Source organism: Protopterus annectens, chromosome 7.part0 (assembly GCF_019279795.1).
Source record: "Protopterus annectens isolate FY-2018-M chromosome 7.part0, PAN1.0, whole genome shotgun sequence".
Lineage (NCBI taxonomy): Eukaryota > Metazoa > Chordata > Ceratodontiformes > Protopteridae > Protopterus > Protopterus annectens.
Genome location: NC_056739.1, coordinates 1534177687 through 1534203534, shown reverse-complemented (window position 1 = coordinate 1534203534; position 25848 = coordinate 1534177687).

The window sequence follows — 25848 nt, the reverse complement described above, 5'->3', positions numbered from 1 at the left end:
TTTATCCTGAAACATTAAGATACTGTGTTCAAGGACCAGCTCTAGAAGCATGCACAGGAAGTCAATATGCTTCATGTCAAATTTATTACTCCTAGCCAAAACTGCCCTGACCATACTAATGCCTTCCTGGTTAGGAATGCACGTAAACAGGAATACAACATCTATCGTCACTTAAAATTGAATATCCAAAACATCTCTCACTGGTCACATTATATAAATCTCTCAAACAGTTTTCAGTATCTTTCAATACAACTTCACTCATGTCAAGAGATATTCGAATTTGTTTGTCCAAATAAATGGACATAGCCCAAGTCAACCAACCACTCCCAGCTACAATCGGTCTAAACTGTGGGAGTGTAGGGTGTTTGGGGATCTTGGGTAAGCCAATGAATCCGAGGAATAACAGGAAATTCATTAATAAAGTAAGCAAATAGTTCCTTGGTAAGTAGACCTAGATTAAAGCATTCAAGTAAACAATTATCTATTCTGTTCTTCATCACACTATCAGCTTCCACACTTATATATGTATTAGTATCAGACATCTGATTCATCATATCATAATAATATCCAGAATCTAAAATCACTACACAGCCACCTTTGTCTGCTGGGCGGATAGCGATATTTACATTCTTAATCAAATCATTCAAGGCTTGTACAAATCTAGTCAGATTACTACAACTTGTCATCTGTATTCTATTAATGACAGGATATATTTCTCTCTCACAAACTGTGAGGAAGACATTAAGTGCTGGTGTAAAAGCTGGTGTAAAAACACTGGGTTTCCTAAAAACCTTAAATTCAGTATCCTGCCTCTCAGAAATATTAGGTCGATCATCAAAAAACATATGTAAAGACAAATAACGTACAAACAACCACAAATTAATCATACAGTCAACAAAATCCACTTTAGCTGCAGGTATAAATGATAACCCTTTTGACAATACTGATAATTCATGCTGTGTTAAAACATGTCTGGAAATATTCCAAACTAAGTTGTGGCTCCCATCTCCCACATCTTTTTCAAGGAACGGTTCTGTTGGACAGAAGGGGGTTCTTTGCATTTCTGTCCTGTCTGTGTTTTGTTGTTGAAAGAGTATTTCCTCCCCGTATGAATAGGGAGGGGCAGAATCAGAAAATCCAACTAAGACTGTGGGGGCAGTATCTTCCTTCTAACCACTGGACCCAAGTCATTGTGGGTAGCTGGTTCAGTACTTTTGGTAACACCAGGACAGTCCATCATTGGTGTGGAATACACCGAACTCTGAGGCTCCGGTGAAGTCAATTCAGTGCATAAATTCCTACCCATGTTTATGGTATCCAGGGGCTCAACAATAGCCCCCTGCACAGGGGCTGAAACTGAAGTGGATGATGGCAAAATCTGCTTCTTTGCCCCTTCAGTAGGAACAGAAGAATCTCTATTGTCAGTACGATTAGCAGTATGCTGCATTCTAGGCCAGGGCAAAGACATGCTGGTTATGAAAATCATTGATGTCCCAAACCAGCTTTTTCTTCTTCACATTTAGGAGACATTGTTCATATGCATTTACTTTTTCTATGATGTCATTAAGAAAGATATCTGAAGCATCCATTCCCAAACATTGTGTCAGCTCACACTGCTCTTCTCTAATCTGTTTGGCTAATTCAGCCTCAACAGGTGAGAAGTACTCGATCAAAAGTTTCAAATAGGCACAACCTGTGTCCAAACTGATCTTCTGCCTACTGGCCAAAAGATCTGGATACACAGGCCTCTGGGTATAATATGATGTTCCAAACAAGCCTCAAGGTGGAATCATTGGCATTGTAACCTTTTAAACTTATATAAATTATTCTCAAGATTTTTTCTCACCTCATGAGCCTTATTGTCCATGGTACACACAGCATTCTGATCAGTGTCCAGTCACAAATCCCACATGCACAGAGGATTTTGTTGAATATTGAAAAAATTATGTAGTCTGTTCATTACAGGCAAATTTCCCAAATCTGAGGCATCTTCCGCCATAGCTGCAAACAGTATGAACATCAAAACAAACCCAACTGCAGCAACCAAATGAAACTGTAAAACTGTAAAATTCCCCAAAGCAGGCAGAAGACAGCTTGATATGCAGCTAAATCCAAAGACTTGATGAACCAGCAAGTAATCGTACCAAAAAACTTTATTGCAGAGGTATTCCAGGTATTATGTGTGATCAGCCCAGGTCTGTGAGGTGGTGATATAGTGACTCGTACTGAGGTGGTCGAATTGGAGTGGATCTTGAGGTTGGGGGCACACCTAGCTATGGGGTTGAATGATCATGTCCCCATTAAGCCTGTATTAACAAATAAACAGCTGTAGGGCATTTATTGTTGTTTGTTTTTATATTTATGAATATTTTTTCATGTTTTATTTATTTGTGTTAATGTTTTTATTATTTTTTATCAGATTTTATGCCAGTAAATATTATCTACTTCATATGCCTTTAAGGTGAGAATGTGGCTGCATGAATGTTTATTTTATTGGCTGTTAAGCTGTTTGAGATGATGTCATTTGTATACAAGTTATTCTGTCCCCATTCATGTTTGTCTGAAGAAGCGGTATGGTATTACCGTGAAAGTGCTAACTTTCTTTCTCTGCAATAAAGTTTTTTGGTAAGATTACTTGCTGGTTCATCAACTCTTTGGATTTAGCTGCATATCGAGCTGTCTTCTGCCTGCTTTGGGGAATTTTACAGGAATACACCATTATAGTTTATTAAACAGCAATGAAAAAAATACTTTTTTACAAAAGTAGCAGCATAGGGTAACTTAAGTAGTTGGTCAAATAGTTCAATGGAGCTGTGGAACTATAGGAAGCAGTGATGGTATATTTAGTTCTAGGAGAGTAGGAAGTGGTAATAGAAGGATTAGGTAGGATGGGAGCAGGACCACTTCCATTGCGAAGTTAGGTGCGAGTGCAACAAGGTTTTAAATGAGGAGAGACTGCTGGTGATGTGGATAGGAGATGGTAAAGAATTCAAGAGGTGAGAAGGACATTAGGTGATTCCCAGCTGCATGTGTGGGTTTGTGCAATTCAATTAGTTTTTGGGAATTTGATCTTAGAAATCATTCTGGTTCATGCATTTCAAAGGTAGTGGCTGGAGAGGGACAAAGAGAGGGGTTGTAAATGAGCTTGTGTGCTTGGACAAGTTGGGTATAAGTGAGGAGGTTAGGTAACTCAAGCCAGTTTAGTTTGTGAAGAGAATTACAATGGTGAGAAATGGCTCTGTGACCTTCGGCACATTTTGATATCTTGTTATAGCAAGAGGAGAGTTTTGTTTTGAGGGAGGACTGCTGGTTGGTGAGGATAGATGCACCACATAAGAGGGATGGGATGAGAAGTATTGGCTAGTATGAGCCTTGTGGAAGGAGAGAGATAACGATTATGGCGGTATAGCATACCAAGTTTTTGTGAGGTTTTTTGATATTTACTTGTAAACGTTTGTCAAATTTAGTTGATCATCTATGAGTACTCCTAGTAGTTTAGTGTCAGAGACTATTTCTAGGGGAGTACTGTTTTTGCTTGGTGATTATGAATGAGTGTTTATCTAGGGAGGAGGTTTTGGAGGCAGTGAATAATATAAGTTTAGTTTTTGGTTGCATTAAGAGCCAGATGGTTGTCTGGCATCCATTGCTCAGTAGAGGAGAAGGCATTTTGGGTAAGCTTATTTAGAATGGGGATAGAAGGGGAGAAGGAGATAATGGTAGAATCATCAGCATATTGGATGAGGCTGGAGTTTGGAATGGCTTGGTAGACTTCGTTAATGAATATGTTGAATAGTAGCGGGCCTAAAATGGAACCTTGGGGGACACCTGTGGGAGTATTATGGAAGGGTGAAGTGGCTTTATTTCATTTGACTGCTTGTTGTCTGGTTGTGAGGTAGCTGGAGAACCACTTGGTACAGAAAGGGGATAGGTTTAGTTTGGAGTGTTTACGAAGCAGGTTGTGGGAAATGGTGACAAATGCCTTGGAGAGGTTGAGGAGAAAGTTGGACATAAAATGGCTGGAATCGCGGGCTTTGTTAATTGTTTCAAGGAAGGAGAGCAGGGCATTGGAGGTGCTATGCCCAGGTCTAAATCCATGTTGTGTGGTGTAAGAAGCTGGTTGTTGATGAGACAGGGTAAGAGTCGTTGGTGGATACATTTGTCAAGATGCTTAGAAATAGGAGATAAAATAGCAATAGGGTGGAAGTTTGGAATGTCATTATTATTGCCTCTTTTATGTAGAAGAATAATAAAGGCTTTATTCCAGAGCTGGGAGACCTGGCTTTCTGAGATAGACTGATAAGTATGCTGACAGGGAGAGCAATAGCTTCTGTGGCTACTTTTAGAAAGTAGGAGGGAATTTCATCAGGGGCATTGGAACCAGGTTTTAATTTTAGAAGTTTTTTTTATCATGGATATATAGATGGGATTGATAGAGAAGGGTGGAGGTTGGGGGCAAGGGATGTTAAGGAAGGAAGGGATGGGTGCAGGCTGAGGAGGGGTCACAGAGGTGTTGATGAAGGACGATGTTAACTTGCCTATGGACTCTATGAAGAAAGAGTTAAATTGGGTGGCTAAGTCTATGTCAGAGGCATCTGGTTAGAGCAAGGGTTTTCTTTTTTTCCCCGGGTTGAGGAGAGATGAGATTCCTTTCCAAAATAGTTTGGGATTGGTAGTGGAATTCATTAGTTGCGTAAAGTTATATAAGTTTATATTGAGTGAGTTAGTGGGAGATTGGACTGTGGCCCAGTTTATGTTCACATCCCCCATGATTATGGTTTTGTGAGTAATGTTGGTGGAGACACAGGACAGAACATCTTCAAGGGATGAGATATTGTCTCCAGGGAGAATATAGAGGGAGAGAACAAATATGAGTTTATGCTTGTTTAGGTGTAGTAGGGCTTGTATCATTTCTGCCTTGCCAAATTTGGGAAAGACTTGGTATAGGGGGTGACTAAGATGGGATGCTGAGTAAAGGAGTGCTACACCACCCCCTTTTTTGTGTTCTGTCATTTCTTAACATACAGTAGTTGGGAGGAGCTAGATCAGAATCTTTTATGTGGGGCTTAAGCCAGGTTTCTGAGATGGAGAGAATATCGGGCTGGTTATGTAGAAGCCAGGCATGAAGGTTTGGAATTTTGGTACATAGGCTCAGAGTATTTAGAGCTGAGAGGTGGAGGGGTTTGCCTGTTGGTTGGGGGGGCTGTATTCAATGTGGTAGAGAGGGCTGTGTTTGGGCAGATGTCCCCGGAGAGAAGGATAGTGATAAGATGATGGATGAGATATTTGGTTTGTTTGGGGTGCAGTATATAAGTAGAGAGTTTTGTAGATATTAGACTAGTGTAGTTGGAAACAGAGTTATTAGAGTTGGGTAGGAGTCTACAGGGGAAGAGCATGCTAATAATGAGGGGGTAGAGACTGGGAGACATAAGGGTAACAGTAAATGTGTACTTTGTAGAGGATGAGGTAGTGGCGTGAAATGGGGGGAGTGGTTTGCATTATGGGTTGAGCAATATAGTTTAGGTAAGTTAAGGTAATGAGAAGTATTATTTGGGTAAGTAGGGATAGAGGCTTGTGGGTCATGATGTTGGTTTTAGGATGGTAGTAAGGGGTGAGTTAAGTTATGAAGTTAATTTATTTAATTTAGAGACTATGGTTTAGGTTAATTGCTTGGAAGTTTATCAGGATAAGTAGTGTTTGGCTAGGTAGGTTAATAGTTTAGTAGTTTATCAGGATATGTAGTGTTTGGCAGTAAACTCTGAAGGGTAGGCTTACTTTAATGGGTGAACTGTAGGAGGGGATTTTGGCGGTATGATGGGTAGTTTGGATTGGATAGTGGAAGTGGTGGGAGTAGCTAGCTAAGTATAACTGTAGAGGTACTGGGGGTGGGTGAGATTTGGAGGCAGGGTAGGAGGGCAGAGTGAGCCTGCAGGGCAATTGCAGCAGGTAGAGTCAAGGAAAGGAAGAATCACGATCAATGTGCAAAACAAATCAGTGGAGTGGAAGGTAAGTTCAGAGGAAAGTATGCAAGGGGGTAAGGATGTTCTAGCAGTGTTTAGGAAAAGGATTAGAATGGTTCAGAGAGGTAAAGATGGCACCACAGGAAGGAATGGAAAGTTAAAGAGTCTGGGGGAGGGGTTGGAAAGAAAAGAAAGTGAAAGAAACAAATTTAGTATCTTCAAAAATAATAAAAAAAAAATCTACAGTTTAAATAATTTTGCCAAATTAGGCATAATGTGAAAACACTGGTTAAAAAGAGATACAACTTACATGATAATGATTTAATATTTATAAAAATGTTTGCCACTTTAGAGAGAAATTAAAGGTAAGTTAGTAGAAAGCTCACAATCCCAAACACTCGGAACAGCAACTTTTTTCCCAGGGAAAAAAAATCGCTGTTCCACAAAAAAAAATAAAAATAAAAACTTCAAAACATTATTTATGGGGGGATATGACCCCCTTACCTAAATATACCAACTCCGAGAGAGCACTATAGTGATGAAAATGGCAAAGTAACGGAAGCGGCAAAACAATTTCTTTCACAGGGAAAGAAATCGCTTATTTGCTGTTTCGTGCTTTCAAGTTTGATCAAGACGCAGACGCATTCAAAGGATTGCGTCTTTGATTATATAACAGGAATGCAAACAACGGGTTTATTTTGTATTTAGAGAGTCAGGGAGAAAAATAGTTTAAAGTAAGGAAGTGAGTAAAGAAGGGGGAATGAGCAGGCATAAGGTATGAATATGTACGTGTTCATATTCAGGAATACAGTTTATCTTGGGATGAAGCAAGTACAGATGCACATTTTAGCAAAGACGTCTTTCAGAATGGTTTTAAAGGACATGACAGAGGTTAATGACCTAATGGATACAGGTAAGGAGTTCCAGGGCTTAGCAGCTTGGTATGTGTATAGACCATGCCCAACAGATTTCATAGTTTTGAGGAGAAAGAGAGAGTAGATTTCAGTTACTGGTTCATAATAACCAATTGAAAACAATTGTGCAGAAAAGTATTTAGTGCTATACAAGCAGAAGAATGCTGGATAATTGAATAGGTGCTAAGCAGCTTTGTACGTGTTAGCTGATGGAGTAGTTCTAACCAGTTTAGGATTTTTACTGCTGTACAGTGGTGAGTTCTGAAAGGGGTATTTGCTGCAAATTTAGTCACTTTATTATAGCATTGTTTTTATTTTTATGATGCCTGGAGGTTAGTAAGGATGGAAGCACCATAAAGTAGCGAGAGTAAGAGGTTAGTGGCAAGTGTAGATTTTCTTGAATTGGTGAGAAAGTTTTTGGCTCTGTAAAGCATCACTAGTTTGTGGTGATTTTTTTTACATAAATTTGTATATGCAGGTCGAGTAGAAGATAACCACCTTTATTGTACCCTCAAAAGGACCATACTTAGTACCTCATTACACCTCTCTCTCCAATGTGTCTACTATGCATTTGCATAATTTTATACAAACATTTTTTATTGTTGACCTATTGAACTATATCAATGTAAAATTGTTACTTAGCTTCTTTTTAATGCAACTTTAACTTTATGCATGTAAACCAACATATGTGAATCTTTTTGCTATAACTGCTATTATATCAATATTGTTTAAAATTGTACTTGTTTAAAATGTACTACTGGAGCTTTTCTCCTTGGGTCTCCACTGAAAATGGGCCACAAGCCCAGTTGGACAAACCCGGTTAACAAATGTCAATAAATAAATAAATTAAAAATATCATACCTAATAATTTATCATGAGAAGTTACTTCAATGGTTGTATTAAGGAGAAAATCTTACATTTTGTTTTTTTTTCTTCATGAGAGAGAGATTTTGAGAAAAAAGTAGATTTTCTTGCGAGGGAGTTGAGCAGAAGTTGGAAGGTACAAAGCTATGCTTCAGTGGCTCACAGTTTCCGGAGTAATTTTTTGGAGGAGTTCCACGTTGTCTGATATGCATATGAATGTAGTCATCTGCAAATTGTATTAGGAAGGCCTGCTTTATGGATGTGTGAAGAGTGTTGGTGAGAACGTTAAAGAGGAGGAGACAAAGGATAGAGCCTTGTGGCACACCAGTGGTGACTGAGGTATGGAGAGAGATGTGGAGTGCCATTTTACTTATTGATATCTACCAGAGAAGTAGCTTTTGAGACATAAAATAGGCTGCGACAGACCTACTGAGGACATTTGAAATAGAAGTTTGCCATGACAAACTGTGTCAAAGGCTTTAGACAAGTCTAGAAGTAATGTGGGGACTAGTTTATCATTATCTCTAGCTTTATTGACAATATCCACAAAGGTTAGAAGTGCAGTGTTACTACTATGGGAGGGACAGAAATGATGTTTGGTGGGGAGAAGAATTCTTCCTGCAAGGGGTAGTTTAGCAATTGTTTCTGAATACATTTTTCATGTATTTTACAGAGGGGGATAAAATTGCTATATGTCTAAAGTTAGTGATGTTTGTTGAATTTCCTCCTTTGCATAGTAGAATGAGTGTTTTTTTTTTCCAGAGAATGGGATCATTTGATTCCTGGACTGACCCATTTAAAAGGATTGAGGCAGGATAGGCAATGCTACTGTCTGCTATTCTGAAGTACTCACTTGGAAGGTCATCAACTGATGTAGAACATGGTTTGAGATTAAGATTACACAGGTTTGAAGGTGAAAATAGATGTGGTGACATGTGGCTGTTGAATGGGGTTGGGATTAGATGTTGAGGGAAACCTTAGTTAAGATCACTGTTCCATCAGTGATGCAAGTTTAATTCTATTGCAGTTTCATGTGATGAGATTTTGCGAGAGGGGGTTAAGGTTGAATTTGTGGCTGTGATGTAAGATTTGTTTAATGGTTGATTACAATATTTTATGGTTGTGTTCACTATTGTTCTGAAAGTTGTTATAGTGTAGTACAGTTTTTTGTCTTCGTCATTTTTTTTTACTACAGGTGTGGAACATTCTCAAGTTTTAAGATATTGTGGTATTTTATATTTTTGTCACTATCTCCACACTTTTTCTCTATCTTGCATCAGCATTCTATTCTTTTTGGATAGCAAACTGCATTATTTGTTTTTCGACTCTTCCTTTTAAGGGTGTAAGGCTAATTATAAAAGATTTATGGAATTTGTTTATTGTTTAAGTGGACTATTAGGATATTCCAGTTAAGAAATCATAGGCTAGTAATGCATGTTGGGTCTATATTGTAAGTTTGAAGTTTGAAAACGTCTATCTCATATGATCGACATCATATGAGCGAAGTTTTCAAACATCGAATGTTTCAATGGAGATCACCGTAGGGAACATTTCCCTTCACTTCAATGTTGTGTGATCTCGGAGTTAGTATATTTAAGTAGCAGGAGGGCTTGCATAGAGGGTTCAGGTAGGGTTTTTTATTTTGAGTTTGTTTATATTTTATATTCGATGTTTGAAAACTTTGCTCGTATGGAGTCGATCATATGAGATTAGTAGTTTTCAGACTTTGAACATATAATATAGACTTATGCATATTTTAGGTTGGATGTTGTTTTATAAACATGCTGTTTGAGTGGAAGTGTGAGATGTCTAGTTATACAGATTGGGAGATGGTCACCAAGAGTATTTGAAATTTTACCCATGGTGTTGAATTATCTATGGTCTGAGACTAGGATCCAGTCTAATAAGTAATTTGATGTCGTGCTATATGTTGGGCTATTTATTAGTTGTGTAAAACTATACAAGTTCATGCTAGATACAGGAGAGTTTGAGTTTATGTCCATTTAACTGATACTGACATCACAGAATATTTTTTTTTTGTGGAATTGTTATAGATATCCAATGTAGTATATCAAAGTGTAGCTGTATTGTTGCCAGGATGGATGTAAAGGACAATAACAACACGTTTGTTTATATTTATTTTCCATAAAGTAATAAAGAAGCTCTGCTGAACTGAATTTTGGCAGTGGTTTGTTGTAGAAGGAAATGGAGTAGTTGCTGGGAAATATTAGAGTAATATCACCACCTTTCCTCTTTATACATTTATAGCTGTGTTTAAATTCTGGAGTAATTTATGCTGGGTTTAAGCCACTTTTCAGTTATACAGGGCCTCAAACATCTACCATACACATATAGTCTAAAGGCCCTGTCCCTCTACTCAGTCTCATACAGACTTCTCTGAGGTGACCTCTGTCTGGCATACAAAGCAATCTCAGACCCCGCCCTAATGGGACTGCTGCATATCTGCAAGTCAAGCTGCACTTGAGAAACCACATGCGTGACATCAACCTGGCCTGTGACATCAATAGGACTTGTTGGTGCGACAGATTTGTGTCCCAGAGACTCCCCCTTCTGTGGAATAGACTCCCTTCTCTACATCAAGCAGAGTACCTCATTAACCCTGTTTAAGCGCAACCTGGATAACTAGCTGGCAAAAAGAAAATACACACCTGGGATTCCACCTGTGTCCCTGCTGGACAGTGGCATAGGATGCTGACTTGTTGGAACATGGGCTAAATTCTTAGCTAGGCTTGTAAGGGCCTCAAAGCCAATAGCCTAGTAACTTCCTATGATCCCATACCAAGTATGTTGGGTAATCCAGGTATGTAGTTCGGGTTTTCTTTTTTTTTTTTTTTTTATTTCTTATGCTTCTAACATAAGTTAGATTACTGGGGTGGGTAGTAGACTACTGTGGGGTTAGGGAGTGTGTGGAATGGAATTGACTTGATGTTGGTTGTGACAGATGGGGCCAGGATTAGTATGAATGTCTCAACCTAGGAGGATCTTAGTATATTGAAGTGTTATCGATTGATGTTTTTTTGAAGAGTATTTTTCCACTTTTATTTTGAGTTAAGTTGAAATAGAATTAAATCTGTCTATATTTGGGGTAAAGTTGAAGGGTGTCTTTAAAAAGGTTTGATGCAATGTGTGGAGTATTTAGGGAGAAAATATGGATAGGTGGTTGAGACAGAGGTGGAGAGATGCTGAGAGCTATTATTGAGTCATGGTAGGATGAAAGATGATCAACAGGAGGAGAAAAATAGAGGATGAGCAGAAGAATAGCATCATAGGTTCATAGGTAGGTACTAGGCTATCGGCCTCTACAAGCTCAGCCAAAAAGGTACCCTGGCTTTTGCCACCCAAGAAAATGATTTTCCTGTGCCACTGTCAAGCAGAGTCACAGAGGTGATCCCCGGGGTGAATTTCCTATTCCCCATCCAATCATAAAGATTTTTCTTGAAGAGTGCTAATGAGGAGCTTTGCTTGACATAGCTAGGTAGTCTGTTCCAGAGTATGGGAAGTCTCTGGGACAGGAATCTATCCCTCCGGCATATTCTGTTTATTGTGGTGACAAGGTTTAGGTCCCTAGAGCGTGTAGCTTGGAGGGATTGTGATTTCTTTAAGTGGAGCATGTCCAACAGCTCCGGGTTTTTCATAGCTTTGTATATTAGGCAGAGATCACCTCTGAGTAGGCGATATGCGACGAAGTAAAGCTGGAGTTTTTTTAGACTGTCTGTGTAGGCGATCTGTTTGAGGCCAGTAATCCTTTTTGTGAGGTATTTCTGCAGCCTTTCTAGTTGTTGTAGATGTTTTGTGAGGTACATACCAAAAGGGGCGCTGTACTCTATAATGGGTCTAATGAGTGATGAGTAGAGGGGAACAATGACCTCTTTTTTTCTGGATGAGAAACCATTTGTGATGAGGTGTGCCATGTAGAAGGATTTCCTGACTACTGTGGTGATGTGATTATCAAAGGAGAGACTACTGTCCACCTGTGTCCCAAGGACTCATCACACTTTTGGTGTTAATATACTACCTCCTATGTTGCAGTTCATGGGTAGAGAGTTTTTACCAAAGGGGATGACAATGCACCTTTTGGCATTGAGCTTGAGGCCATGGCTTTGACACCAGGCATCTGTCTCAGTGAGGCCCTTTTGTAGGATACCCACATCGTTAAGAGTTTTGATTATGGCTCCTAGTTTGCAGTCATCTGCAAACTTCATTAGCCAAAGACCTTCTGTGTTTGGTATCTACTTCTCTGAAGTACAGGCTAACAGGAGAGGACAGGACTGAACCCTGTGGTACTCCACTTGTCACTGGTCTGAAGTCGGATTTGGAGTCTGCTACTTTCACAGTGTGGATTCTGTCAGTGAGCCAGTTGGCAACCCATCTTGTGACATAGGGATTTATACCTAGTTTAGTGAGTTTATCTATAATTCCAGAGTGGGGGATGGTGTTGAAAGCCTTGGCAAGAGCTAGATAGGCTGTGTGAACCACCTTACCCTTGTCTACAGCTTTGGTGACTGCTTCAAAGAAGTCTATCAGGGTTAGGAGACATGATCTGCCTTTTACAAACCCAAACTGGGTGGGGTCCAGAGTTTGGAGATTACCAATGTCTTTGTTTATAAGTTCCATGATGATACATTCCCTGGCCTTGCAGACCAGGCTCGTCAGGCTAATGGGGCGGTAGTTCCTGGGGTCCATGGTGGCTCCCCCCTTGTGGAGTGGGATAACCGTTGCTGTGCACCATTCAGCAGGCACAAAGCCTGAGGTGAGGCTATGACTGAACATGATACTTAGGTGGAGTGCCATTTCGTTCTGTTGTTCATGTAGAATGCAGCATGGGATGTTGTCTGGTCCCATGGGTGCTATGTTCTTGGGCTTTGGAGAGTGTGGTTTTTACCTGTGCAGCCGTGATTACAGGAACTTTGCATTCCTCCGGTATAGAGATAGGCTCTTTAGGGGGTGAGAGTAAAGTTAGCACTGAACCTATCTGCCAGGATGTTGGCAATATCAGTTGGTTCTGTATATTTAGTGCCATTGTGCTGTAACTCAGAGCAGATCTGAGTGTTGCCATTGAGATTCTTGACATAGCTATATAATGTTTTGTGGTTGTCTTTAGAATCAGTGGCGATTTTGTTTTCGTAATTAGCTTTGGAGGATTTTATTAGGGATCACAGCTTCTTACTGAGGCTGTCCAGGGAGCTGCTCTACTCATGGGATTTTACTCTCTTTTGCAACAGTTTCTTCCTTCTGTTGTACAGTTTGTTTATGGCAGGGGACCACCAGATTGGCTTCCTTTTTTTGGAGGATAGCGTCTTGGTTCTGTTTGGGATAGCACGATCCATGCACTCATGTAAGTGCTTATAAATTGCAATTGTGTAGAATTCAGCAGTCATAACTGTATCGTCCATCTGCATGGGTGTCATGAAGTTCACCACTTCGGTCTTAAGAAGCATGAAGTTGGCTTTGGAGAAATTTTTTACCATGGTTTCCTTAATGGGGGTGGGGACAGGATGTGGATATCTAGGGTAATTAGCTTATGGTCGGATCGGACCAATGAGGAGTTAACTTCAGGTGTGGAACACCGGTCACTTATATTGGTAACGACTAGATCTAGGATATTGTTGCTCCTGGTGGGGGTATGGATACGTTGATCTAGGACATTGGAGTTTATGAATTCCAGAAAGCGTTGAGCAAAGGAGTTGGTGCATGAATAGTTTTCCCAGTTAATGATGGGGTAGTTGAAATCGCCCATTATTAGGGTGTTTGGTTGAACCCTAATATTTTCATTGAGTAAACAGAACTGTATTTTATTTATGGCAGGTAGTGGGGAAATAGGAAGCAAGAGGTGGCAAGGCTGTAGGCTGTTCAGTGGTGGTAGAGTCTGAAAGCTGGTACAAGTTAAGCAGGAAGCAAGCATTTTCTATGAAGGAAGATAGTCCTAGTATCTTCTCTTACGTTGCTGAGATGTAAAAAATAAAGAGGTTTGAAAGGATAAAGTATGAGAGGTTTATTTTAGGAAAGTAGAGGATGAAATGTAAAATAATGGAGACGTACTGCTGGGGAGGAGTCTGAAAATGAATAGATGTAGTGCAAACAGTTTGGGGGGAACATTGTTGGGACTAATGCTAAATGTTACATGGAAGCTGGAAAATAGAAACGGGAGTGATTGCATTATAGTAGGGAGACTTAGGGAATGGGTATTACAGGTGAATTGTGTATCCATCCATCCAAAAACACTTTTTTTCATTTTCTGCAAGGAATAGGGGTGTCATTTCAACAGTGACAATCATCTAGAGCCAAGGTTCATACTGCTGGCTAGCTAGCCCTGCTATGGTTCTTCTTCCATACAACTCATTTACACACGCACACACACACACAAACACACACACACAATCCAATGGTCAGTTTGGAGTATCCAATCCACCTGCTCCACGACTTTGGAGTGTGGGAGGAAACCGGAGCACCCAGAGAAAACCCACATGAACACTGGGAGGATATCATATCCCACACAGAGGGCAATTCAGCCACGAATCAAATCATAGAACCTCTTGCTGCGACTCAACAACTGTATATGCTGTGCCACTGTGTGGGAAGTATAATGGCAGAGTAAAAGGGGGTAGATCGGAATTGGGGTAAGGTAGAGCAGCGAAGCTAACTTGAGATCAAGGGTTAACATAGTAGGCTTCCCACCCTCAGGTTAATTGTTACACAGATCAGTAAGTGTACAGCTGATTCAGGGCAATTTCAGTTTAATGTACTTCTTTATGGCATGCAAACCGTAGAAAAAAAATTGTGCTAAATTTAAAGGGTATAAAATAATGCATGGACATGTAAGGAACACTATTCTTGTCTTTTTGTTTTCACCTGTTTTTATGTAAGTGGTCAATTTTAGGTTTCATGAACAAGACGACTCAAAGATAAACAGTAACATGAAGAAAAAAATAGTTATCAATTTACTTAATTTTGGATTACACAAAAAGATGATGCAATCTACTGAATATTATATAGAGGTCTTCTTTACTGTTTGCACTTGAGCATTATCCATGCAAACTCTGAGACAAGCTTGGTGGTTCCACAGAGTTTATGTAAAAGGTGATAATGGCGAGTAATTATTATTAGTAGCAGAAGCAGCAGCAACAAAAGCAGTAGTAATAGTACTAGTAGTAACAGCTGGAGTTGTAGTAGTAATAGTAGTTGAGTTGTAGTAGTAGTAATAGCAGTAGTGGTAGTTGTAGTAGTAACAGCAGTAATAGTACAGGCAGTTGTAGAAGTAATAGCAGTAGTAGTGGTAGTAATAGTAGAAGTATTAAATTACTTTATTCCTTTATCTCAGGAAATTGATTCTGATTGAATAAGTACCCCCCCCCCCCAGAGACTGTACAAGGAACTGACCACATCACCAGGGTTTATTTTTAAAAACTGTAAGGAATAGAATGTTTTCCCTTGTTTTACAATAAAACTATAACTGGAAGATACAAAGCGTGTTTTTACCTATTTCTATGACTTGGCACTAGAGATCTGGGTATCCACCTGTAACTATGTGGGATTCTCGGAGAGTGGAGAATGCAAGCTGCATGTGATTATAAAAGGGACTTTGGCTGAAACACTACAGTGGATGATCACCTATGTTGTCTGTAATGTTCATATCATCCTGTTTTACTGAACTTGATACTGGTGGACTGCGCACCTAAAGCAGTCACTACAGGCTTCAGTGATAAGTGTGTACATCTATCCCGTGTCATTACATTGTGATGGAAAGGAAAACCTTGGAGAAGGTAAAATGCATGGCATAGATGGACAATGCACTTTTTTTTCAAATATTTTTATTTTCGTCCTCTCCTTTTGTTTGCATATTTCAATTCTAGTAATTTTACAAGCCACAATACAGTTGCATAATAAAAGAAATGCAGTCATACTTAGGTTCATCTTGTTGCAAGCAAATTTCCAGTGTTACAACAAATTACTCAATATAGATAACTCTCTTGTACAATATATAAACAAGTGCTACAGGAAATGATCTTCTGATTAAGATTTGTGTCACAGTTTACATATTACCACTTCATAAAAGCACAAAACACCACAAGGTCTCAACAAACTGGCAAACTCAGGTTAAACAGTACACGAGTAATTTATTAGTTAAATGAAGTGCTTTTCATCTAGAACAATCTCCGGGATTCATGAAGCTTGCGCCATGTGCAGGCGTAGCTTTGGCATTCCAACACCAAATATGGCTGGTGAACGATCCAGGTACAAGGTATTTCCATGTGCACTACCTGCATACACTTCGCCTGCACTGCTCCCGGCCCCTATATGCTAATCATCCCAGTTGCAGCAGTGTAGCATGCAAATGAAGGTATTTAGCGATCCAGGAAGTGGTACAGGCGTAGATGTAAGCATGCAGAAATGTAAACCGTAAAAAAATGGTTTACATTTTTGCAAACAAAATTGAATCCATGACAGCTGGCCAAACACATGTATTATATTGTTAATATATGCCAATGGCTAAATATATAGCCATTGGCATAAAACAATGTACAAAATATAAAAAGAACATTAAATTTCATTTTTTGCACTATCACAAAATTTAAGTGCAGAGCAGCGGCGCACAAACCAGATCGCAAGAAAAATAGAAGAAAATAGAATAAAACTGCAATGTAACACATATCATGATTTTCCATTAATAGTCAAAGGTAGGCATGTTACACCACATCATGTTGCAAGGATTGCTAAGGGGCTGTGACAGTGTTTTGCCCGGTAACTAGGAATTAGTGGGCAATGCCATGCAAATGAGAGGAGTAATAGTGAATCACAGACTCCCCCCACTGGTGTAAGGATGCACCTCACAGTGTAGTGTTATAATACCGAGGTGTGCCCTTGAGATAATGATGACATTAAGAAAGGGGTGTGTCACCTTTGCTGTAAGCACATTGGAGCATTACTAATCCAGTTTGCCCATAGCCAAGCAAAGCTGCAGGACAGGGGTGTGTCGAACTGGCTATAGCTTTGCTTAGCTGAGATTACACAAGGTAACAGAGTATGCATGTGAACGGAGATGAAAACATGCTTAAACCCAGTAAACGGGTTTGCGCGGCACACACTGGAGCTGAAACAGGAAGGATATAGGAAAGAAATAAGGAAATGCTGCAGCAGGGAAATTGGAGTATAAATGACTAACACCTAGGAACCTACAGTGGGCCACTGACAACAGCTAACAAGGCTGCAAGCAGCTACCTGCAGAACACGAAAGGGAAGGGGCTGTACTGCAAAGAAAACAATAAAGTGTCACAGCAGAACAAAGCGGATTTGCAGTATATCAGCTACAAGACACATTTTTCAACACATGACTGGGTAGGGAAAGTACAAAACAAGAAAGATGGCAGGTGGATGCATGCCTGATAATGTGAGGGGATCCAGGTTAAAAAGTGAATTAAAGGGCAACAGATTAATCAAGGCAGGCAAGCATAACTCCATACTAAAGGCCCCACACTTGCAGTACTCACTGTAAAACCCATAATTAAGATACCCTGAAGCTGGAATTGCTGGTACACACCCAATGACATCAGCAGCATCCATAGCAAAATAGTATAAAGTTTGAAAGCACCTCACACACACTTGTATATTCCCATACACACTGCACCATTGGTGTATACAGATGGGGAACTTTTAGTATGTACATGTTATGGGCTGCCACAGCTTTGATCCACCAGCATGTGTTGGAGAGTAAAAGTGCTGTGGAGGATGATGCACACAACCACCTCAGGCACCAGAGGAGGAGAAAAGTATTCAGACCCAGGGTAACCTACCAGGGACTACATGATCTGGAAATAGTAGAGCATTACAGGGTGAACAGAGACACCCTACAGCAACTTGTGGAGCTGTGCCAGCCATGCCTCAGAGCCAGAACAAACAGAGGGGAACCCATCCCAGTGGATACGAAGGTTTGTGTAAACCTGAGATTACTATCTACAGGTACCTTTCAAAAGCCAACTGGGGATATCATGGGGATCTCACAGGCATCAGCATCCAGAGTACTTCACCAGTTCCTGGATGCCATGTTACCACATGCCAATGAGCACATATACTTCCCCCAAACACAGGAGGAGTTGGCCAGCAATATGCATCTCTTCCACTATGTGGCAGAATACCCGGAGGTACTGGGTGCAATAGACTGCATGCACATACACATCAAGTCACCACCTGGTGAGCAGGGGTAGGCACTACACAAACCGCAAGGGATACCCCTCCATTAACTTCCAGGTCATGTGCAATGCCCAGGGCATTATCATGGATGTGTGTGCTGGCAGCCCTGGAAGCTATCATGACTCCCACATCTGGCATGCCTCACAGCTGTATCAGGTATTTGCCAGGGGGGACATCCCATATGGTTACGTGGGGGATGCTGGCTATGCACTGGAACTGTGGATGACAACTCCCATCAGAAATGCACACACCCCCATGCAGGAACGCCATAATGAGGCACATGCACAAACCAGAATCATCATAGAGTGTGTGTTTGGGATGCTTAAATCATGGTTCCATTGCTTAGACATATCTGGTGGAGCCTTGCAGTGTGCTCCAGGCACATGTGCCCACTTCTTCATAGTATGTGCCATGCTACACAATATGATCCTGGAGAAACAGCTGCAGCAGGGAAAGAATGGTAAAGGCCCTCACAGACCACCACCATTGCCAAGGACCCCAAAGGCACAGAGGTACTCAGACCAAGAACACCCTGAGCCAGCCTGAGTAGGCAGACGGAGGCATGCCCAGTATGCCCATGCCTTGACAAGGAGGGAACGTATAGCGCACACACACACACACACTGACAGTGTAGGCACCTAGGGACTGACACCTTTCTCCACCAGCACACAGTAAAAATGGATGGCACACACACAACACTACCTGTAAATTGTCATATATAGGCAGTCTACTGTGTGCATCCAACATAGGCAGCCCTCAACTATTGCACACACAACAGCTATCGCACAAGGTAAGTCAACACCTGAACAGTAAATTAAGCTATCAGCATGTGCTGATACTGTATGTATAAGTTCATAGGTAGGTACCTGGCTAACTGCTGGAGGGCATTCATAAGCCTTGCCAAAATGTGTCAGCTTTTGCCACCCCATTGATTCATTAACTGTCACTCTGTGGAGCACAGCCAATGGTGGGATCCCTGGGGTGTATCTACTGTTCCCCATCCACTCTTCAAGGTTTATCTTGAAGAGTGTTAGTGAGGGGCTCTGTATAATGTAATTAGGGATGTTGTTCCAAAGTATGGGGAGTTTCTGTGACCACCCCTCCAGCATCTTCCATTTATTGTTGTGGCAGGGTTCAGCTCACTACAGCATGTGGCTCACTGTGACATGGATTCAAATAGGTGGAACGTATCCATTAAGCCTGAGTTCGACATGGCTTTGTTGGCCAGCAGAGATCATCTCCGAGTAAATGAGATGCCACTGAGTAAAGTAGGAATTCATCAGTCTGGTTGGACAGGAATATGTTTGAGGCCAGTAATCCTCTTGGTGAGGTACATTCGTGGACCTTCCAGCTGTTGGATGTGTCTTCTGAGGTACATCCCAAATGGGTTACTATACTCTATGATGGGACTGAGTGATGAGGAAAGGGGCACTATAACCTCTGTATGTCTAGATGGGAACCCTTTAGTCATCAGATGGCCTACATAGAAGGATGTCCTAACTACTTTGGAAATATGATTGTCAAAGAAGAGATTACTATCTACCTTAGTCCCCAGATACCCTATTACCTCATCTGTATTAAAGTGGCTGCCACTTGTGTGTTAATATGTAGGTGCTTAATATTCCACAACAGAATGACCATGCAGTTAGTGGCACTTAGCTGGAGGCCATGAGTTTGACACCCTGTGTCAGTCTCTGTGAGGCCCCTTGAGGGATGTCTGTGTCAGCTGGACTGTCAATTATGGCTCCCAGTTCAGTCATTGCCAAACATGGTCTGCCGTAGTCCATCTGTGTTTGCCTGTACCTCTGAGAAGTATATGCCAAACAGTAGGGCTCCCAGGACTGAGTTAAGAGTTGGACCTGGATACCGCTAGTTGTACCATGTGGGTTCTGTGTGTAAGCCCATTGGCAACCAAACCTGTGATGTATGGGTGTATGTACAGGCTGGTGTGTTTATCAATAATACCCAAGTGGGGCATGGTGTCAAAAGCCTTGGCGAGGTCCAGGTAGTATGTGTGAACCACCTCTCCCCTCATCTAACGTCTTGGTGACTGTATGTAAGACGTCAAACAGGTTCAGTAGGCATGAACTGCACTAAACCAAGCTGACCTGGGTTGGATCACGTGTTTGGAGGTTACCAATGTCTTTGTTAATGAGTGCCATGAGGATGCACTCCATACCATTGCAGACCAGGCTAGTCAGGCTTATGGAGTGGTAGTTACCATGGTCAGTTGTGATTCCACCTTGGTAGAGTGGAATACCCATTGCCACGTGCCATTATATGGGCATGTAACCTGTGGAGAGGCTGAGGTTGAAAAGCTTAATTAGGTGGTGGGTCAGGTTGTCTTGTAGTGTTTGCAAGATGCAGTCTGGGACACCATCTGCCTCCAATGACAGTGTGTTTTGCTGTTAGAGAGGGCCATTTCCACCTGTGTGTCTCTGATGTCTGGGATACTGTACATTTCAGCTATTGTTGTGGGCTCTTTAGGGGGTGAAGTATGCATTGAATGTATCTGCAATATCTGTGTTAGCAGTAGGGTCATCATATTTTGTGCTACATTTCACCGGCACAGTGCAAATCTGTGCATCACCACTTAGATCCTTGACATAGCCAAAGGTGGCTTTGTGGTTATCTTTCAAATCCTTGCCTATTTTCCTGTTGATGTTAGCCTTGGATGATTTCATGAGGGACCTACGTATCTTATTAATACTGGTCACAGATGTCTGCCCTTCATGGGATATGCTGTTTATCTGGAACACTGTCCTACTTCTATTGTATAGCCTGTTTATTGCAGGGGTCCACCAGACTGGTGTCCTTGTCTAGGAGGAGTGAGTCTTGGTTTACCAGTGATGGCATGATCCATACATCCCTGTAGGTGCTTACAGATTGTAATTGTAAATCTGCATGTATCTTGAGCAGTGTTGCCCCTTAGTGTAGAGGCTGTGAACCCCCCCCACCCCCGTCTCTAGTAGTGTGAATTTAGCTGTAGGAAACATATACACTGTGGTTCCCGTGGGTGGGGGAGATGGCTGGGTGTGGAAACAGTGAATAGTTCATGGTCAGATCTAACCAGTGACTGGTTTACCTCTGCTGTGGTGCACCTGTCACCCATGTTGGTGATTACCACTTCTAGTATGTTTTCACCCCTCTTTAGGGAGTTTACCACCTGATACAGGGCATATGAGGTGATAAATTCCAGGAAGTGCTGGGCCTGGAAGTGAGTACTTGAGTAAGTTTTCCAGTTAAGGTAGGGTAGTTGACATCAACCAATGCCAGGGTGTGCGGTAGGACTGTCATGTTTTCCACTGTCTCCAGGTAGGTGGAGTGGTGGTCCTGGGTCATGGAGGGTGATCTGTAGCAGGCCACAGTTTACATTGCAGTTGTGGCTGACGTTAGCTGCACATGGATAATTTCAGAGGTATCATGCTGCCCCACTAACCTGGAGGTGTAGGTATCCCTGATGAATATGGATAAAACCCCTCCATGTCTGTGTCAGTCCATGTTCTGTGGTCTAAATGTGTGGTATGGGTTGTAGTCTGGTAGTGCTGGTGTGCTCTCAGGAGCCTTAAAACAGGTCTCAGTTACTGCACAGATGTTGACATTGTCCATACTGAGGAGTGCTGTGAATGCATGCATGTTGTGATCACAATCCCTGGTGTTGAGTAGCATAACCCTCATTGATTCTGCTATTGTGCTGTTTATGGAGCTGGTATTCACCTTTGAGACTCCTAAAAAATGCACCATGGGGGTGCCAATAGCCTTGGCCAATATTCCAAAGTCTAAGACCAACACATAAGCCGGTATGGTATTGTTGCATGCATGTTTCCCATCTCTCCTGTAGGTAACCTACTTGTAAGCACTAGAAAGCCTTCAACTTATACAACTCTTCTTGCTTCCAAGATAGGCTTTTGGAGTGATTAAGTATCAGTGTTCTGTATGTTCTTGCTGTACTTAACTGTTTCCTGACTACATGGTGATTTCTCACTGTATATTGTGATCTGAAAGTCTGTTTATTCACATATTAGGGGTGTGATGGCCTGCACTTTAGAGGTTCACAGATAGGTAGTAGGCTATCTTCCCAAGGGCATTGAGAAGCTTAGCTAAGTGTGTTGGCTTTCTCCACACCATTGATGAAGTGAGTTGTCGGAAGCTGTTGAAGACTGGGGTGGTGGAGGGTGATAGCACTTACTGATCTAAAGAGGGCATGTTAATGTGACAATTCAATACTATTCAATTTCCCAAACAGGTCTTGCAGCTATCAAACTGGATAGGCTCCCCCACCCTCTGGCTGTATGGTTCTGGGACATATGACCCCAGGGGTGTATATTCTGTTACCCATTCACCCAACAAGGTTTCCCTTGAAGTGCGTCAGTGAGGGGCTATGCCTAATGTAGTTAGGAATGTAATTTATAGTCTCTCATTTCATTTGTTATATGTTTTTATTTCAAGAGTAAGTGAAGCTCAGTGGGTTTGGGTGCCTCTGACCTTTGCTTAGCCTAGCTTACACATAGAAATCATATAAATATGAAATAGGTGGAAGCAACGTTAACATCAATAGTGTAATGGTTACAGTATCTGTGCATTCGAGGTTCAAATCCCAATAAAGTCAGGGATGTTTATCATGTAAAAAGTATACCTTAACCACAGCTTGCATATATAGGTAGTATTCGTCTGTATAATAAACATTTGAAACACCCATATAAACCCATGTGTGCTGGAGAGTACAGTCAACAGAGAATGTAATGTTATGTCATCACATAGTGAGATGTGACTTCACTGACATGTATATATCCTGAGTAGTTGGCAGATGTGGCTGTGTTTGCGTACATAGGTTATATGTTACAAAGTTTAACTGTGTTTAACTGGTGCTTTACTGTCACACAAACACTTTTAAACATGCTTACAACTGCTTAAATGAGTTTTATTTTGGAGTAAAAATCATTTTTAAAGCATCGGAGGTGTTGAACCCTGGACCATGCACACTGTCATGGGACTTACCACTAAACCATCTGAGGTGTATACATGTTTCATGGTCTTTGGACTACACTTTATACCATATGCATTCCACAGTAATGACCACAAATGGTACAGTCACTTTGTGTACATATGTAAAGTACATTGAAATGTACTGTAGTTTGTGAACCAACATATACTAGTCTACATATGTATAACTGTTACAAATTAATATAATATATATATATATATATATATATATATATATATATATATACATACACACACACACACGTCAGTGATGTGTGCACATAGATATAAATATATACACACACACACACACACAGTTACATCAGCAGCCATATATATAAACATCTATAAACACACTTCATGACTCAGAAGCAATCCAAAGAAATTGAAGTGTACACATAACACATGCAGGTCTGGTATTATAACTATTGATATTAACCTAATTCACCATAGAAGGAATGGTTGATGTGTATGTGAAGATTGGGGTGGGGGAAGAATGATGGATAATGACATCATGCATCAAGGAGAGCCTGGGTCGGATGTTCAATAAGTGAACTGGAGGGGTATACATGGAGTATGGGGACAATATAAAAAGGACACAAAACAAGAACCTTTCTCATCCATAATACACCCTATCATGTCACATTACAACACCTGATTCCACAAACATATGAACATTAACATGCATCAAATATATGTACACCAACTGACTGTCACATTTGTTTTCAGTAGTGAAGAATGCCTGTAGTAAAATGTATATTATAAACACCATAACATTTGTACATATCTCAGATGCCTTAGTGGTAAAGTCAGCGACTGTGGCTCTTTATGTTCATGGGTTCAAGACCTGCAAGGGCTGTTAAGTTATTTTGAGGGCCAGAATAAGGGCTGTTGGATGCAGGTGGATTAAAGCACTTTTAAGCGGGTTTGCATGGGTTTGTGCGACGGTAAGCGGTGCTTAAACACGGTTAAACGGAGAAGCGCTTCACAGGTTTAACCTTTGCTTAACGTCACGCAGACCATGAGCAAACCTGCATGCAACTGCTTAAATGTGCATTATTCACACTTTCCCTACTAGTGCCTACTCTGAGAGCTAAAATAACACCTTCCAGGATTAGAAACCGTAACCATGTACTCCATCCTCAGAGCAACCTACCACTAAGCTACCGGAGATATACCTATGCCAGTTGTGTATGCAGACAGGTTAAAATACAAAAGGGAGGAATGTGTGACAATAGGACAAACTGCCATGTACCCATTGTAATTGCCAATAGACATAACTAGTGTTTGCATAACACAACAGAAATTCTATGTAAAATGGAATACAGATCCGCCTAAAATACTTTACATTACACAGTAATTGGCACAATATCCCACAATGCAAACCATATTTGCACAGTAAGCCCACCTTTGACATGTTCATCTTACTTATACACCCATACATATGTCTTCTGTTACAATATATCAACATGCCCAACAGTACTCATTTGTGAATGCAAACTCTAGCACTATGTTGCACACCAAGCTATACGAGGGCATACATACTGCCAGCTGCCTGTCTGCCATGATTAGCCACATACTCATACAATCAGACCACCTTTTGAACAATACACATGGCTCTGGCATATTCCATGTTGTTGTGCAGGACCTGTGATGCAGTAGCCTGGACTGCAAGGAAACACATGTAGGAACTGTCAAGTCTTGCAGCCCATGCAGGTATGTCCCAAGGCCTGGGTAACATTCTGCCACTGGCCAGAATGATACTGCAGTACAGAGACAAAAGGATTGTATTCCACAATTATCTAATATAGTGGTGCAATTCAAAACATATCCAGTGTCTCTGCCTGAGATAACATGATTGACAGACCATGATGCTTTGCCAGACAGGCCCTGCACCTGTCACCCCTGGTAATTTGGATACTGGCTAGGGCTCATTCTTCCCCTATAGTGCCTTCATCATGCACAGTTCAAGTGAAAGTCCGCTGCTGTTACAGGGACAGCCAAGCAATAAACTGCGGGTCTCGCTACTCAATGATACATGTCAGAAATACAATATGGACTCAAATATGTCAATCCCTTACATGGGGATCATATCTGTGTAGTGACTGAGACATGGTTCAACAATCCAGACAGCACACCTGCATGACCATGTTATAACACATACCTCATCTCTTGCCCATTATCCTTTATTGGAACACATGGGCTGCAGGTGTGTCCATATCCCTGAAGGATATGTATACCCCCACACTAGTTGCACTTGCATAACTTCAGATGCATTATGCTGAGCAACTACCTTTGTGCCAAAGTGGAATCCAATTTGCACCTTGTGACAGATCACCCACCATGCCGCAGAATTCTCAACTGTCATATTGTGCTGTAATGGGGAAGATTAGGTTTGAGACAGAAAACCATAATAATGGCTACTCTCAACTATTCCATTATGAACTGGGAAGACTCCTCGTGTACCAACACCTGCGCTCAATGCATGTTGGATTCCATCAACCCCAATGACCTGGATCACAACAGTCACACAAACAGGGCTAACAGTATGCTACACACATAGTCAGTCCCTAAAGCCAATGTTATGCTTCGTAAGAGCAAAGTGGTGACTGTCAGGGCACCCATGCAGATGGACAATGCATGTGCAAATGCTGAATCCTATACAAATGAACCTTAAGCAGTCACATACGTGCAGTGATTGTGCCATTGAAACAGAAGCAAAATGCAACCAAACACAAACAAGAAGGAAAACTAGTGGTACCCTGCCTTAAAAACTGTACCACAGAAGGTAGTAACTGTTGCAAGACTGAACACACATGAGTGGAGGTGATCCCTGGTCAGCCTCAGTAAGATGCAGATACACCATATAAAACCACACTAAGCTAATGTGAAACTAATCAGCCACATATTATGAGGTCAACCAA